This window comes from Sinohyriopsis cumingii, chromosome 18 (assembly GCF_028554795.1).
Source record: "Sinohyriopsis cumingii isolate HCF-2022 chromosome 18, ASM2855479v2, whole genome shotgun sequence".
NCBI classification, from domain to species: Eukaryota; Metazoa; Mollusca; class Bivalvia; order Unionida; family Unionidae; genus Sinohyriopsis; species Sinohyriopsis cumingii.
This window is the reverse complement of record NC_142978.1, coordinates 5,621,085-5,638,244: the sequence shown is the minus strand read 5'-3', so window position 1 is coordinate 5,638,244 and position 17,160 is coordinate 5,621,085. Positions and strand designations below refer to the sequence as shown.

Sequence of the window (17,160 nt, the reverse complement as noted above, 5' to 3'; positions counted from 1 at the left end):
GATTCGTTAGTGCCTGATGACTTGCATAGCTTGAATGACCTGGTTCTGACAGGTTGAAGCTGGTCACTGAATTTGCAATTTGACACAGAAGTAGCAAACTATTGATAGAGTGGTATATTCACGGAAACTAAAAAAAAATTTTAAAATTCAGTTGTACATTTTTCGAATTTAGTCTTTGTACTGCTTAGCCACGTTTTTGCTCATGTGTCGTAAATCACTAATACACATATGCTACTCTTGATGAAAATAAGTGATACAAACCAACATTTTAGCAGATCAGTATTGTTCTGTATAACATATGCTCAAGCAAAAGAAACAGTCGAGATCTTTGATTTAAATTCAGAACTTTGAAGATAGAATGAGGATTGTGCGACCAGAAGGTAACGACATTTTAATAAGTTATCACAGGCTATTTGTTTAATATAACTCAACAATTAAATTACGAAATATGTCAGCACCATTTGCGTGAAGTATCACTTGTGTGAGAAATTTTAATCAAAATACGTTTGACTTTATTATTTGTTGTCGAAAACTGTAAGCCAAATCGGTGTTCGCCCGATGGAGGAAGAACTTTTCAAAGGAAATCATTTTCCGAAGACAAGTTGTAGACGTTTTGATTGATTAGTTTAAAAAATTGATTGATATATAAACATTGCACACTCTGTGCTAATATATTTAGATTTTAAATTTAGTTCTTTTAAATAAGCTTGCAAGTTTAGCATCCTTTCTGTCACGAAATACCTGATATGGCTTGCTTAGACCACCATAAATTCCAGTATTTGACGTGTTTTGCGCGCCACAGTATCTTGTAAATATACTTTTTTCTTTGCATCGCGTGACGCCTTCACTGCTTGCGCGGCACGTGCGTAATACATGTTAACGCGCGCGACTATATATGTTACTTAGGGATTTTGACTGACGCAGCCATTAGAGGGAAGCTCTTTATGTGTTTAGCTGTCGGGGCGGGATCGCCATTATGTCTTACTTAGTTTGAGCCAACGAGTTGGGTGAGTTATATTCTTTTTAATCAACTTTTTTTAAATTAATGTTCAGTTTCGCAAAACACGTTTAATCTTGTATTATACGTTTGCGTTGTTTTATCGTACTTGTAGTTTAATTCATCAAGAGTGTATGGCTTAGTTTAATTCATCAAGAGTGTATGGCTTATGTAATTTGGTAGCGAGAAATGGTACGATTCGGATTATTAACAGGGATATGAACACATATGCAATACTCCTGTTGGTAGGTTATCTTGTCGCTATTGTAACTAATATTGAAGACGTATTATGTATGTATTAGAGTTTGTTATATCATATTTCTATTTTTTTGGTATACCATTCGTACGTCATAGTCTTAAATAAGGAATATTTAAAGTGTGTTAGTATTAATCCATTTGAAATGCTTAGCTATTTTAATCTAGATAACACAGAAAGCAGACTATTTGGAAAGTTGTTTCTTTTCATATTCAACTAACTAGGCGTGGATTACTAGTTGTGGATAACTAGGTACGAGTGTCTAGGTGTGGATAACTGTGTGCGGACTGACTAGGTGTAGCCAGAGGCCGCAGCAATAGTGATGAAAGACCGCCAGGAAAGTGCCAACGTATATGTGCATGGAAAGTCTGGATGGTTGAAGTGACCGAGCCGGGAAGCGGGTTAAAGGGCATATGAAATGTCAAGTAAACGTGGACATATAAGAGAATTTCATTATAGTGTTTAACTATAAGAAGGTCAGTGTTTGACTAAGCGGAATTTCATTATAGTGTTTGACTATAAGAATGCCATTAGTGTTTGACTATAAGAAGGTCATAGTGTTTGAGTAAGAGAAATTTTAGTGTTTGACTATAAGAATTTCATTATAGTGTTTAACTATAAGGTCATAGTGTTTGACTAAGAGAATTTCCTTATAGTGTTTGACTATAAGAATGCCATTAGTGTTTGACTATATAGGGAAAGGTCAGCATATTGGTTGACCAAAGAGACAAAAAGCTTGGTAGTGATTAATTATCTGAAATAACTTTATAATTATTGAACATTTCAAATAATTATGTTCTTCATCATGGTTTTCCATTGGATCCATATATTTTGATGTCATGTTACTTCATCATTAGTGTGAGAGAATAATACATCTTTTTATTGTCATTCGCGTATGTATGTTATTTCTTAAATACCAATTTAGTCTCAAAGGGTGTCAGCTCGATTACTTTACTTTCATACCTGTCAAGATCAGATACAATTACTGTGAAATGACCAATCTTAGAACTGATAACTCATTTTCAGAGAGTTACAAGACTGATCTGAGCCATGACACTTCTGCAGGACAAGATGATAGCCATTATCAAGTTTGAAACACGTACCTGACAACAGTTAATACAAAGCTGAATATTTTCAAAAATATTTGTGAAACTGGGTACTTCCATCACTTGTAGCTATAAAACCAGTGTCCAAATCTGGAATGGACCACACCGACCTTTACAACTATCGTCCCATAGCATTAACATGCTGTATCTGCAAAACAATTGAACAGATATTACATGATAAGACTACGGTTATCTCTAATCGAACAAATTACCACCAGACATTTATTGTGGATTCGTACTCCAGACTAAATGATTTATTAGAAAGATTCTCATAATGAGAGAACATAAAATTGAGTTGAAGGAAGCTTAAAACACAAGGAAATACTGCATGAATAATCGCCCATTCAATGTTGTGTACGGTTCCCCATCATGCATTATCTTCGAGTTTTTGGAAAGACAAAACTCCCAGTCGAGGTAGGCAGCATCTTTCTGGAAGATAACATCCATCTTCTGGAGATGGTGTATCTCAGGGTAGCATATTGTCAGTCAACATATTAAACATCAAAACTGTTAGCCTAGTAAAATCACTTAATTCAGAAACTTACTGCTCAAAACATTTAGACTACTTGGTGAACTATTACAGATGGAAGAGTATGCGTATTATTGATCGTTAAGTACAAACTTAAGAGTTCAGATATGACTCGAAGAAGGATTCAAAGTTTGGAAATCTAAAAATATTGTCGGGATGCACTCCTGCTGATTACATCAAAGTCCTGATTCAAAGTCCTGATTCTAAGTCATATGTTGATACATGTCTTCCGGTGAGAAGGACACCTCATTTGTAAGGCTTACATTCAACCATAGCTGACACAGATGCAACAAAGACCAATGTAATGAAAAAAAGAACCATTGAATAGGAATAAAGGTAAACATAATTTGGAAATATCTTCCTCCTGTTATGCAGATCAGTAGTAATTTTTGCTCTGGCTTGATTAAGTATGGATTAGCTTGTAAATATTTGGTCCGATATATATTCAGGGACTTGGAATGTGAGTGTACTTAGAAGTTTTACTTCTGAAGAAAGCCGTTATCTTGACGCAAGTGAATCATTACTTTATCTCAGACGAACAAATCTGGCCCTTCAGTATTATACTAAACTATTTAATGCATGTAAGCCTTCCTCTGCGGGTCCGGCGTTGTAGAATTGGCCCGACGTGCCTCACTAAGTGTCGTAAGAGGCGAATAAGTAGATGCAACCCGTTTGCCGTGGGTTGCGTACCGTCTCGGGGGAGGAAGGATCATGGTAGTTGAGCAAGGCTTTCCGATGCAATACACAACTTTGGCGGTTTCTACTACTCTTAGACGGGTGGTCGGGATGGGCCCGGTCTCGACAAATCGGCTGGTCACGCAGAGCCCTAGGGAGTCTTTTATCTACTCGCTCACCTTTCTTTCTTCTTGTATCTCTCTTGTTACCACCGTTGCCCGTACATTCTATTCCTTTATCTTTACCTTTCCTCAATCTTAACTCCCTAGAAGGCGGTGGCTTGACGGGTCAATTTGGAGGTAATTTTACCGACCCTAGTAGGTGGCGACTTCACGGGTCAATGATGGGTAATTTTATCAGCTGAGTATGGCATCTGTGTATTCCTGGCACTTGAAAAGTGTCCCCTTGTTGGGCTCCATAGTGGGCAGGAAGCACGGGTGCTGCTATTTAAAAAAAATAACCAACATGGATATTTAAAAAAAAATCAAAATAAACAAACCAAAACTTTGACTCTGATGACGAACCATGTAGAGTGGAGTCATTTCCACGCTTCATGGCCATACAATCTAAAGATGCCACAAAACCGCTTGCCTCACTATCTCCATTTGTCATCGAAAGGACTATCACACGATCGATTGGCATACCAAAAAGTGTTAAAGTTGAAATCGGGTTGTCTTCTTATTGAATGTGAGCAACGAGGTCAGACAATATCAAGAAAATGAAAACTTTCTTTGATATCCCAGTGACCTCATTCGCTACGTTACCATCTTGTTGTTTTAATTTCAACTAGTTGGTTTTGATATCGCTGGTCGATACGAGACTTTTATAATTTTTAAAAAAGTATAACATTTTGTATGGCGCTAAATAGCCAAACAGTGCTGATGCGCCGTTAAAATACAATCAATCAACCACACACTTAAGGACATCAAACCGATTATAAGAGTGTCATCCCTCTTCGAGAACAAATCGGAAAGGTGAGATGTTATTGTGCCAGTAGCATATCAGATACTTACCTGACTCGTGCATAATGACAGGTGAACTTCCAGCATTGCACCCTGCAAGTGGAACACATTTTTGGTGATTGTGTCAATTTCCACCCTGTGAAGTACTTTGACGTGAATTGCTCGAAGAGGTAAAACGCGAGAAAATCCTGAACTTGATATTGCAGTGTGGCTTTTACAACGCATTTAACCTTGTTTTAAGGATTTTCATGTCTAAACTTTATTTGGTGTATGTACATGCATTTTACATAACTTTAACAACTAAATATTTTATATTTTATCCATTGCACTTAATTATACGTTATTTAAAAGGCTAACTCTTCCTAATATTTTTGTATAATTCATTAGTACGTTTTTTAAACTTAATTTTTTTGACACTACGTAAGTACGTTTTTGCTGAGGTGCCTTTACACTATCACATACATATCATTTGATTAAAAATTGAATTTCTCCTTGCCTTTGCCCCTGTGTGCCGTCGCCCATGAAATCATGTGAAAAATCTTGCTAGGAAGTCCCGTGGATTGATGGTTCTTACAGGTATTTTCCATTACGGTTGTGCATAGTCTTTTGTGCGATGAAAGATGGCGTTAAAACCCATGACAAACAAATGAAACATGAGGCATAAATGTAAGGGACCATATACTATTGTTTGAGGAAAATGCTAAATTTGCCGAGTTAATATTTTTCATGTTTTATATGCTACGGAAATTTCCTAATGGGCAAAATAACTTCATGCTCTTATATAAATACTGTAAACGCTGACAGTGATTGTTTTCAGACATAGGCGTTACATATAATTTCATATTTTTACTCTAGTCATCACCAATCAAGTCCATATTTTAGTTTAATAGCTAGTAAAACGGAAATTGCGTACGCTGCTTGTATTGAATATTGTGCATGGTATTCATTGATGCCTTTTTGCGCAACTTACATCGGCCTTTTATCGACCTGATGTCGACGATTTGTTTACCATGAGCGAATTTTTTTAAAACTTCGTTCTATTCATATGCAAGAAACAAGAAAGCCATCTTCTAAATCCCCCCTTTCCATATTCTATCCCCTTTTGGTTATCAGCACCCATGTAAGGAGATAAAATGTAAAGTAATCGTTTATTAAATGTCATGTGCAGAAAATTATACTATGTAATACACACATTAATTCATAACTGACATATCTGGTAATCGTGAAACAGAGGATGAAAGTTTTAGGTTGATGCATATTTCATTGTTCTCTGATTACATACTCTCTAGACACTGAAACTTACAAAATAAACTGAAATTATTAGAGAACGCTCGAATGTCCTCTTGATTGGATTGGTTTTTAAGTATGGGTACTTTGGAGCTGGCTTTATGTCTTGCAGAAATAACTAATTGCTTATGAGACTGTCTTTCTGGTCTTTAGAATGGCACATCATAGTAGGAGAATAGTGTACATGGTACGTAAAATGTAATCGAATGGTGTGCACGAAAATGTCTTTCGCAACCTGATGGAAGATGAAAGTTATGTTATAATAGCAGTATATCGTAACTTTCTCTCGTAATAAAGCTTTGTTGTAATATATAATACTCTACTTTCTATTTTTATCGATTATATCATGTCCTCTTTTGTGCAGGGGTGGAAGCGGAGGATCGGCAAAAAGTGTGGAAAGGAGTAATTTTAAAGCTCTATGCATAATCTCAAAGGAAACTTAAAATAACGTGCTACAAATATGTCGATTATATTTGCTCTTCGGTACGACTTGGAATTTGTCTTTGCAAATTGATCAGACATTTTATAGGGCGACTCAAAATAGATATGCGCTAATTTTATTGTGAATGTTAGCTGCTGTAATTGGGGACTTCAAGTAGCACATTTTTATAACGCTACGTCTGAATTTCAGTTTTATATCCGATTGAGACTGTCGAAATTTTTTAAAGTAGAATTGTCTTCATTGTTTAAAGGCTGACAGTCGTGTTGAGAACATTGTCAAATTTAGACGTACCAGTCTAAGATTGAGTATAATACTGAGTATCACCTCTGTATGTAGTCTGAGATTGAAGAGCAGGTAGACTTCGAGATACTTTCACTTTATTTTTGTCACCGAGGGAACGAAGTCGTTTTAACCAACAACAATGCATTCTCCAACGAGTAAATGTGTGCGTTCAAATTTCTCACTTATCGTAACACCTATCAAAGGAAATTGCTGATAAAATGACGTACTTCTCTAGTAGAAGTGGCAACGACAAGTTTTATATTATGTACTAGACACGCGAGGCAGGCCAGGCGTCATTTAATATAATTTCCTATGATATAATATAATTTCCGGTAGGTTCATTCTTAGCACAAGTTATCAGCGAGAAAGAAGAGTAAAATGTTTCATTTGGTTTGAATTTATGTTTTATGCAATATTTCACTCGCGTCCTAGTATCTAAAGTAACTATTATATTATTGTACAAATGACAGCTGGTTCTTGTTATCAATCCCTTTATCTTGCAGTTGGCATATTTCTGTCAAGGGCTTGACGATGAGTGCATCGTGACCAGCAATATACACATTTACTGTCGTCATAAAGCTGATAATAGCTAATGCATACTCATTTAATTCATTCATATAACACCGTGTAACATATTGTTTTGTTTCTGCGTAGTAAGTGTTATTTCCTAATTGCTTATGCCTCAAAAGTATAGCAAATGGTTATTATTCCCCACAAACTTTACTTTTGTGACCAGGACAGTTGATATTTTGAAAATTACCTATTTTTACAGAACATTCCAGAAAGATTCATTGCTGAGTAAACATGTATTAACTTATAAAACTTTCTAGAACTTTCCAGTAATATAAATAGTAGTATAAATACAAGGGCCTTAAGCCCACCAGTTCAGTTTAGTTCAGATGCTTAAATGGATACATATCTGCATTTTTCTGGGATGGCATCAAGAGGCTGAAAGCGTACGGCAGACATATTTTGCTATGTTTGCGGACAATTTATCAAGACTAGAGCGATAAAGTACTCCGTGGAAGCATCTGCTGTCGGGAATCAAGACAAACCCTGGGCACCCCGTTGTTCTCACCGAGACCAATGCCGAGCTTTCGACGTCCAGGCTCAAGCACTGTAACTTGTTGGATGAAAGTGTGCAAATCGCATATCAGAATAAGCGTCACCAAGCTTTTCCAGGCTTCTTAAACAGGCAAGATGGGCCCTGCATCTGCCACAATGTGACCAGTCTGTTAGAGGCAATCGGAATCGGCTGTAACCAGAATGAGTGCCGCCTCTTCATCGACGGCTCATCCAGGAGCCTCAAAGACGTGCTGCTCCATAATGGGTACATGTACCCGTCTCTTCCCCTGGCTCACTCCGTGCACCCCAAAAAGGATTACACCAGCATCAAGACCTTGCTGGACGCCTTGAAGTATGATGACTACGGCTGAGAGGTCATCGGAGACTTGAAAATGGTGGCATTCCTAATGGGTCTTCAGGGCGGTTTTGCCAAGTTTCATCGAATGTTGTAGGAAATTAGTCAGAATAATATATACAATGCTGAACATGCTAGGTACTCATTACTTAAATTGTTATGTGTTCCTATTAGCATTAGCACATGCCGACGCACTTGTCCCAGTTAATGACACAGGTAATGAACTGCTCGAGCATATACTATCCATAGAACAGGTTACTAATCAGGCTACTAATCCACTGAGTAGTGCGTGAACTCAACTTACGACAGATCAAAAATATATACTCATGTATTTATAAAGTATATTGTTTATTCGATGCATTCGACATACAAACTGGAAAACAAAAACCCATCAAGCTTCAACATCCATAAACACAGTAGCATCAAACATAATTCATGTAGCCTCTCCAACAGTACATGTCTCTCAGCATATCTCCAACAGCACATACGATTCAACAGAAAATTCGAAAATACACGATAACGACCCACCTTTTCATAGCCTGATACATTAAAATGGCGCGAAAAAGAATGAAAGGAAAATTGAATTTCATCGAATGTTTTTGAAACGTAGTTTTTATAAAACTACGGTACACATATCATTCTGTTGTCAAACCATTCAAACAGCAGAATTTGAACACTGACATGAAAAACACTTCTCTTTTCTTTTATAGGCGTCCATAATTTACCAGAGCTTGAACACATGACGTCCACCTTGTCCGCCATCTTGATCATATGTATGCATGTATATGTGTATTTATTTAGTAGAGTTTCAAATCACGTCAGAGTAACTATAATTAGAAAAAAAAGTAAAATTTGAAAAATACAAAAATGGATTTCATAAACATTTTGAAAGATAAAACCTCCCACATTAATGCAAACTATAGGTACAAGATGCAAATGTAAGACCTAGCGATGATAAAATTATGAATAGGTTAAATGACAATATATTGAGGTTCATCCACCTCCCGAAAAATTGTGCTGCCCCACTTAACACGAAAGTTTCCATCATTAAACTGGTTGGAGATAACGTTAGGTACGCTGCTTCTTAGACTCGGACTGAATTGGTCATTCATCATGCCGGGATTTCTCCGTTTTATCCAAGTCGGAAAAAGACTCCGTTCATTCTTGATCTATAATGATTCATATACGACATGATGGCTTCTCAGGAGTTTAAGTCCATATTAAACGACCCATAGTTTAATTTGTGACATGAGTTTATCATTTATCATCCGTTCCATGGGTTGGTAAATACAGCTTGCTAATGATACGGGACAATAGTTCTGGTTTTATTATTTTCAGGTTTAAACAGCGTCTTGAGAACTATGCGAGATAAGTGTTTCATGTAAGTGCATAAATGCATATCATCTTTAGTGCATGTCATGGGGTCGACTAGGAGAATTTTCAACCTCAGAGATTTATTGTAATCTTCCACATTAGAAACTTTAGTGACATCTTTTCTTTCAAGTTTTTATATACGGCGAAAGCCTTCAGAATAATTCTGAAGAGTTTTTCGAGAATATTTCGGCGTAAGTATTTAAGATTTCTAGTGCGGTTTTAACCACAAGATCAGATTTTTAAAAAAAAATTGATACATCTGCTTTTACTTTTGCAATAAATTGTCATCTCATATTTCATGATGATATAACAACGGCGAGGGTTCAACCTAGAGACATACGTTCACTGTTTTCTTCTATTCCGTAAGGGTGAGACGAGCTATAGATTGGTATTTATACAAGTTTTCAGATGATCGATTAGCATAAAATTATTTGATGACAGTAGTGAAAGGGGTTAGTTTAGCCTCCATGGGAATTAGCATTACAGACCCCACCTGGGCAAGTTTAGCCTCAATGGAAATTTAACATTAACCACCCTGGGCAAGTTTAGCCTCAGTGGAAATTTAACATGGGCAAAAAACCCTGGGCAAGTTTAGCCTCAATGGAATTTAACATTGGAAGAAAAAGACGTTTGGGCCTGTTGAGCCTCAAGGGGAAATGGAATAGGGTTGGGACCCTATTTTGTTTTAAAGATAAAAAAAGGATAGGCAATGGAAAGTCATTCTCTTTTCGAGACCTATGAATGGCCCTGAAAAGGGCCTTTGGGTTTCTTCTAATTTCTTCTATTTCTCCACCAACTTCTTATTTTCTGTCCACACTCTTTCTCTTCTTTTCTTTCTTTTCATCCTTTTTTTTCTCTTTCTTCTTCTCCTCCTCTTCTTTCTTCCTCTTCTCATTTTCTTCTTCTTTTTCAATTTTTTCGTTCCATGCTCGTATCCTTATCCTTTCCTCTTCATCCTCCTTTTCCTCCTTTATTTCTTTCATCACATCACTTATCATGTCCTTTACTTTTCTTAAATTGTTAATCTCCATCTTCACTTGATGGGGACTATAAGAATAGTGATCTTCATTTAGCCTCACTAGCATTTGTTCCATCATGCCCAAATTGTCCAGGACGTCTAGCAATGTTTGCATTTTATCGAGGTGGTTTGAAGCCATCTTCTCTGTAGAATGGTTTGAACGACGAATACTGTGGGTTCTTATACGAAAAGGGCGGACGTGACGGAAAACATTCCCTACTTTTCTAATTTCATGTGATCTACTATCCACATACGTGAAGCATCAATAAACAAACCCCTAATCTACTATTTACACACGCAAAGCATTAAAATGAAACCCAAATTTACTATCCACACCAACCTACATCAGCGCTTACAAACTCAAACACAGACACTATAAAAAGTCAGTGTTTATATTCACACTACTCTACATGCACACACACACACACACATTGGCAAATCGATTGTTATTTCTTTTCTAAAGTTTTGGGTAGCCCTGAAAAGGGCTGTTTGTTTTTGAACTCCAGATGCACCTATCTAATGCTGGTATCTTCCTGGTCTGGTACCACACACACATCTTCTACTCCAATCTTTCCAGTTGACTCGTTTGACTGGGAGCGCAGAGGGAGGATGATCAGCTTCATCACCCCAATCCTGTCTCTGGTATCTTGTAAGCCATCCTCTCTCCTATTTTCTTTTCCTCTTCCTTTTGTCTTCTCTCCTCCTCCTCTTTCTTTATCCTTGCCTCTTCTACTATGGCCTCCGCGGCCAGTTCATTTACTATGCGCCTAGCAGTTTCACAATTCTGGTATTCATTGTCTTGTCAACGAATGAACAGGGTAGCTAGACTGCCCAGCGAGTTTCAATTTATAGTTAAAGCGCGGACGTGAAGGAAAACATCCCCTAAAACAAAATTGATCTTGCCTAGATCATGACCAAACAACGCGCGGACCTAAAAGAAACACTCACTTTTTATACTGCCCATCACTATTCTAAACAATTTTCATTAATCACTTCAATATACTATTCACTTACGCAAAGCAATCCAATCAAACCCCAAATCTACTCTCCCCACACCTCAAACAGCCAAAAACATGATCTTAATCTACTGTCCACACCAACGTACGTGAGCACTTACAAACACACAATCCTATGCACAAACACATACACTCACACTATGAAAAAAGAGTCAGTGTTTATATTCACACTACTCTACCTACACACATTGGCAAATCGATTGTTATTTCTTTTCTAGAGTATTGGGTAGCCCTGATAAGGGCTGTTTTTTTTGTTTGCTATGGCAATCTTTTAGTTTCTAAGAATGCGACGTCCTCTGAGGATGGACTTTCAGACGATAGGTCTGCTTCTTCGGAAAGAGAAGAACTCTTTGGTGTCGATACGACAATCGACAAAGCCTCTGTCAGGTTCAGGCTGCTGCTGCTGCTGATGTTGTTGCTGTTGCTGCTGTCTCTGAAGTCTGTACTTCTCTGTCCATTCTTCTTTCTCCCTCTTCACTTCTTCTCTGAAGAGCTCTTCTATCAGGTCTTCAGTGACTTTTAACATTCTCACATTCTCTATCTCTTCTGGCTTCGGTATCAGACTGTGTCTGACCCTATGCAAATTTACGTAGGCTTCGTTTAGCTTAGCTAGTTTGGAGCACATCTTCGTAGGAGGATGGTTAGACTGGAAACTACCCCGGTTCTTAAAGTCAAAGCGCGGATGTGAAGGAAAACATCCCTCTACGGTTTTCGAGCCGCAACGTTCAATGAGTGCCATGAGAGGGATAGTAAGAAGTCAAAGAGCATGAATCAACATTCTTATAGCCAAACAAAAGACAAAGGCATTTTTTTTTTCAAAACACAACATTTTTTATTCAAAATCACTTAACACTAACCAACAACTCTAACATTTTTAACAATAATCCAACAATATAACATCAAACATATTTTTTTCCAACTCACACATTATTTTGGACAGGGCTGACAACGTTGTGAATGAAATTGTGATTTCCACTGTTGGAAGTCATTAGGCCATTGATGGACACTACGTTTCCTAGATTGAGACAAAAGATAAGCATAATGGTCACAAAACCATCGATCTACTTTCACATCGTTTCTTGAAGAAGAACGAGGATCAAAATGAGTCACTAAATGTTCTAAGGAATAGCCCAGGCCGCGATGATGCAGAAAATACACACAATATTGTCCACACACCAAGGAATCTGTGCCTTGTAATTTCACATTATTGAATCGTGTGGTCTGAGCATTTCTTCTCATAAAGTCAATGATATCGTCTTCCAAAGGGGGCAATCCATACGAATCAAAATATTCCACACATCCTTCTTGAGGAAAGTAGACGGCTACCCAGTGGGTTCCTGGAAGATGACTGTCGTCCGTGTTGATGACATAAGCTTGATGGTCTTGAGTTTGCGATGAGGGAGTTCATCTTTAGCACAGACGACAGGATTCCATGAAGCCGTGTACGAACTGTGGTTCAAAAGGTAATAAAGTTCCCAGGTATCCATTGATTTGTGTGGTTTTCTTCTTCACAGGTAATGATAAGTGATCAATTCGATCCTGACTTTTTGCTTGAAAATGTCTGACAAGTAAAAGGCGTTTAGCTTCGTCTCCCTACTCTGATTCAGGACAGCTTCGATACGGCGAATCTCTTGAGTGGTTAATGGTGGACAAGAATGTTAACGCAAGTCTTTATACCACTAATGCAACACGACTTCGTCCGAGATGAGACTCCAAGCTTCGTCCAGATACTCGTCCAATTTTTCTTCTTCACTCAACATCAGGCATTTATCGTGTTGAATTTGACTGGGATGATCATTTTAACATCCATAGCAATTTTTCTTGATCAATTCCGTCATTTTTTCGACCAAGTGTTTGGCAAAACAGCAGACTAAATGGGTTTCTTGTTCTGGCCATCTTGACTTCATCATTACTTCATCGTCTTTGTCTTGGGATTCTCCTTCCACGGTCTCCTCACATTCCATCTCCAAAGTTTCTTCACTAGGTAAAGAGGGATAAGTCTTCCATGGCTTCTAATAATCTGGAATGACTTCTCTCAAACTGTTGATTTCTATCGTATTGTCGAATTTTGGATACAGGAGGACGTTCAACGTTGGATTAACAGGGTCTCGGATTGCAAACTGAAGTTCCACACGAATCTGTCCGGATTTTATAGGGTGGAAATGTCCCTCGTCGCTGCCTTGGTCTGGAGTGAAATCAAAACCCCACAAAGCATAGCCTCCTACATAATCCTCGTACGTAATGCCATGACTGGTGTTGGTTCCTAACTGTCCCGTGGCTTCGTACAGGGACAAGTACGACCTCAAGTAATTGTTCTGGATAAAGTTAGGCTCAAAGGGCCGGGTACACAAGGCCTTGCCATCGCGACTGACTTCGATCTTGGACACGCCAAAGTGTTGAAACTCAAAAGGATTTTTGTTGTTGTCTCCATTGAAAGATGAATTCCTGACGATACCAACGATCAAACGTTTGGGTAACTGTCCTTGGAACAGATGATCTTCGATCATGGATCGCTGTCCAGTGGGAATCGTGAACGTTTTCACTTCCACGCGTCGGATTGGATACTTGGCGGTGGTTCTGCTCAACGTCTGACTGACGTTTCCCACTTTGGGTAACACTTCCACACGTCATACGTAGAGCCTGGCTTCTTGGATAACAGTTTTGTATTCGTTGTTATGGGCCACCAAATGGAAATCAGCAGTGCTACGATTCAGTCTCAGGCGGATATCCACCCCGTTCAGCAAATACTTTTCTTGTAACCACATGTCCAAATGCAAATGATCCATCAGTTCTAAACTTCGCCCTTGCAGAATTTTATTTCTATGTGTGTTAAACCCCACATTGTGAGGATTTTCCTCTTCTGTCAGGGCTGTGTCATTAAACGTGCCTGTCGTGTCAGGTTTCCATACCACGCAAGCATCCAGATGAGTATTCTTGGCTTCTTTTCCGTACGTCAAGAGATTTTCCAGGTAGGCACGATAAGGGTAAGTATCCATGCTGCTGCTGACCAGTTTGTTATTCAAGTACAAGTCCACTTCACTGAACAAGGAATGCATGAAATTGTTGACAGGAGCTACTCTATCATTGGCTCCAGGATTGGTGTTGTCCGTTTTGATCACTTTGACTTTCAAGTACAGGTAACTGCTATTCAGATCGATGTAATCTTCGGGTTGTCCTTTGATTTCAAACTCGATGGGAGCGGAATCCGTCAAAGAGGAAACCGGGTGAAATTCCACCCATTGGGATTCTTGCATGGTCATCATGGTGGGCGGCATGGCAAACAGATCCAGTTCCGACTTGGAACAAGCGCAAGACTCTCGGTGCATCATTTTTTTTTGTTCTTTCTCAATAATCGAAAACGTCTAAGTCTCGAACGGTTCTTCTTTTCTTTGCTTTTCTAGCTTTAGAAGTGTGAAGTCTGGCGAAAGGGTGTTTTCTTCGTCGTCTCATTCTGCCTTGTCCTTGCTGAATGCCTGACTCGGTAGCGTGCAGGGCATCTATAGGTGTTTCTCGTAGACCCAAAAGGTCTTTGCCCGTTTGCAGCAAGACATTTTTGTCTGCCCTCATGAAGGCTTCTTTAGGGTTTTGTTTGTCGATGATGACATTTTGGAGAAATTCTTTGCCTTGTGTCAGCGCCGCATCTTTCAAGGAGTGCAATCCGCGTGTCACCATCGGTTTCAACACCGGGGCCACCGAACGAAAGGCCGATTTCAGCATATCTCCTAAACCGTGTCCTCGCTGTCGAGCAACCCCTCGGTACACTGGATACATGACTTACGAGTCGTGAGAGAACCGTTTTCGAAAATGGAGTTTCACCGTGACTTTTCCTTTGGTGAATGGAGTATTTTGCCCCAGATGTCCTTTTATAGCAATGTTGACCGTGTCCAAATACGACTTGCTGACAGGCAAATAGTGAGGATGTACAAATTCGCGGTGGACGTGATAAGTGTTTCCACCTTCCTCGTCAGCGTTCGTGGCAGAATCTACTTTGAAAGGAATGACACGCAGTAACGGTACGGAGGTGTGTCCCACCACGTTGTACTCCACCACATCGGAGTACACAAACATCAAATTCAGTCCTTGGTTCAGTTCTACCGGGGCACGAAATGACTTGCTAAAAGACTCGTTCTCGTAAATGACTGGTAATTCGTTTTTCTTGAGCATGGTCATTCTCATGTCCATGTCTCCGCCCAACATGTCAAACAATTCAGGACAAAATAAAATGGACACGATTTTACTCCGGTCAAATTTCATCAAGAAGCGACGAGCTGCTTTGTGGTACTCCATGGGGACACTTTTTTGGGTACTTTCGAAAGCTTTCAGAAACACATTAACCCTGGAGCTTATGGTGCTGACCAAATGTTGACCACTAAAATAATAGCCTGGGGAAATGATGAAGCGATAGGTCGTCTTTTGAGTTTCTGGGTTATATATTTTGTGATCATATTTCACGTGGGTATTCAAGTACTGTTGCATTTGCTCGTCATGAACTTCCACTGAAAAAAAGTTTTGATTGGGAAGGACATTGAGGACTTGAGTCGGGTGAATGATTTCTACTAAAGCCACTTCCCAATGGACTTCGTGATCTAATGGGATGGCCTGAGGTAATTTGGCCGTGTAACAGCACAACGTGTTGTTGGGAAACACCTCCATGGAACTGTCACTGAGTAAGGTTAAGTAAAATTGGTTTTGGTGACTCATAATTCCAGAGTTCTGTGGCTGTCCGAGGGGTTACTGGACGTCAGAGGCGTGTCTCCGCCCAAAATGAGGTTGTTATTGGAGTGGTGACTGGCACTGGCACTGGACACAAGGTTCCCGTTCGAGGAGAATTTCAGGGAGGGATTGGGAAGCAGGTAACCGATGCAACTGCTCAATAAAATGATCCACAATTGTTTGTCTCCTTGTTGCAAACTCAAATTGGCAATGGCTGCCCCGATGACACAATACACCACGAAGATTTGACAGAAAAAGACGATTTGCGTTTTAGGCACACGTTCTCCGCACCACACCCACTAAGGTTGTTTCTGTAAATCTTGCAGAGAAGAACTGGGTGCAGGAGTGGTCGACGTAGCTGCGTCTGTGTGAAAGGGCATGATGGTCACTTCTTTTTATAGTCGATGACTTGCGAAGCGTCGATCCAAGAATCAAAACTGGGTGGATATCCTTTCCAACGTACTTTGACTTCCTTGACACGTAGTTTGCCCACTTTACGGGTTCTGCGTTCGAGAATGCTTTCGATGTCGTACACGTCGTCTTCTTTTTTGGTGACACGTTGTAACTCGGGCAAATAAAACGTTCCTTTGAGCACTTCTCCGTTCATGTCTTCCAATTTATAGACGGCAGGATGACGGCCATGCACTCGTCCAGTGACATGAAACAATTCGGTCGTCCAGTTAGGTAAGTTACCTTTGTCGAAAGTGCGTTTGGTTTTGCCAATGCGCACCCAATCTCCTACGGTCAATTCTCCACTTTTCTTGGGGACAGCTCTCGTCGGGGACTTACCAAGCAGGCACTCAATTGTGGGGAGTCACTTCTTGCGGGGCACGTCCGATGCTTCGATGGTAAGATTGGTTGTACGCTTGCACCAGGTGCGGTAAGATGTCGATGTACTTCAGAGTGTGGTGATGCGTAAAATATTTCCTCATGCGTTCTTTCAAAGTGCGTTGAAAACGTTCCACGATGCTGGCTTTGGTTTCGGGATTCTCGGTGGTAAAAAAATGAATGTCACGTTTCTTTAAATCTTTTTGGTAAGCTTGGTTCAGAAATTCGGTGCCTTTGTCCGTTTGCCATCGAAGA

The 17,160-nt window shown here is 39.4% G+C and overlaps 1 long non-coding RNA gene across 1 annotated transcript; it reads left to right on the top strand.

Annotated features, from left to right (window-relative positions):
* The first annotated feature begins 868 nt into the window (after positions 1-868).
* LOC149776004 (uncharacterized) lies at positions 869-2,974 on the top strand. The gene is made up of 3 exons (XR_016416216.1): positions 869-1,007; positions 1,478-1,678; positions 2,280-2,974. It is a non-coding gene; the product is annotated as an uncharacterized LOC149776004 (long non-coding RNA).
* Positions 2,975-17,160: the final 14,186 nt, after the last annotated feature.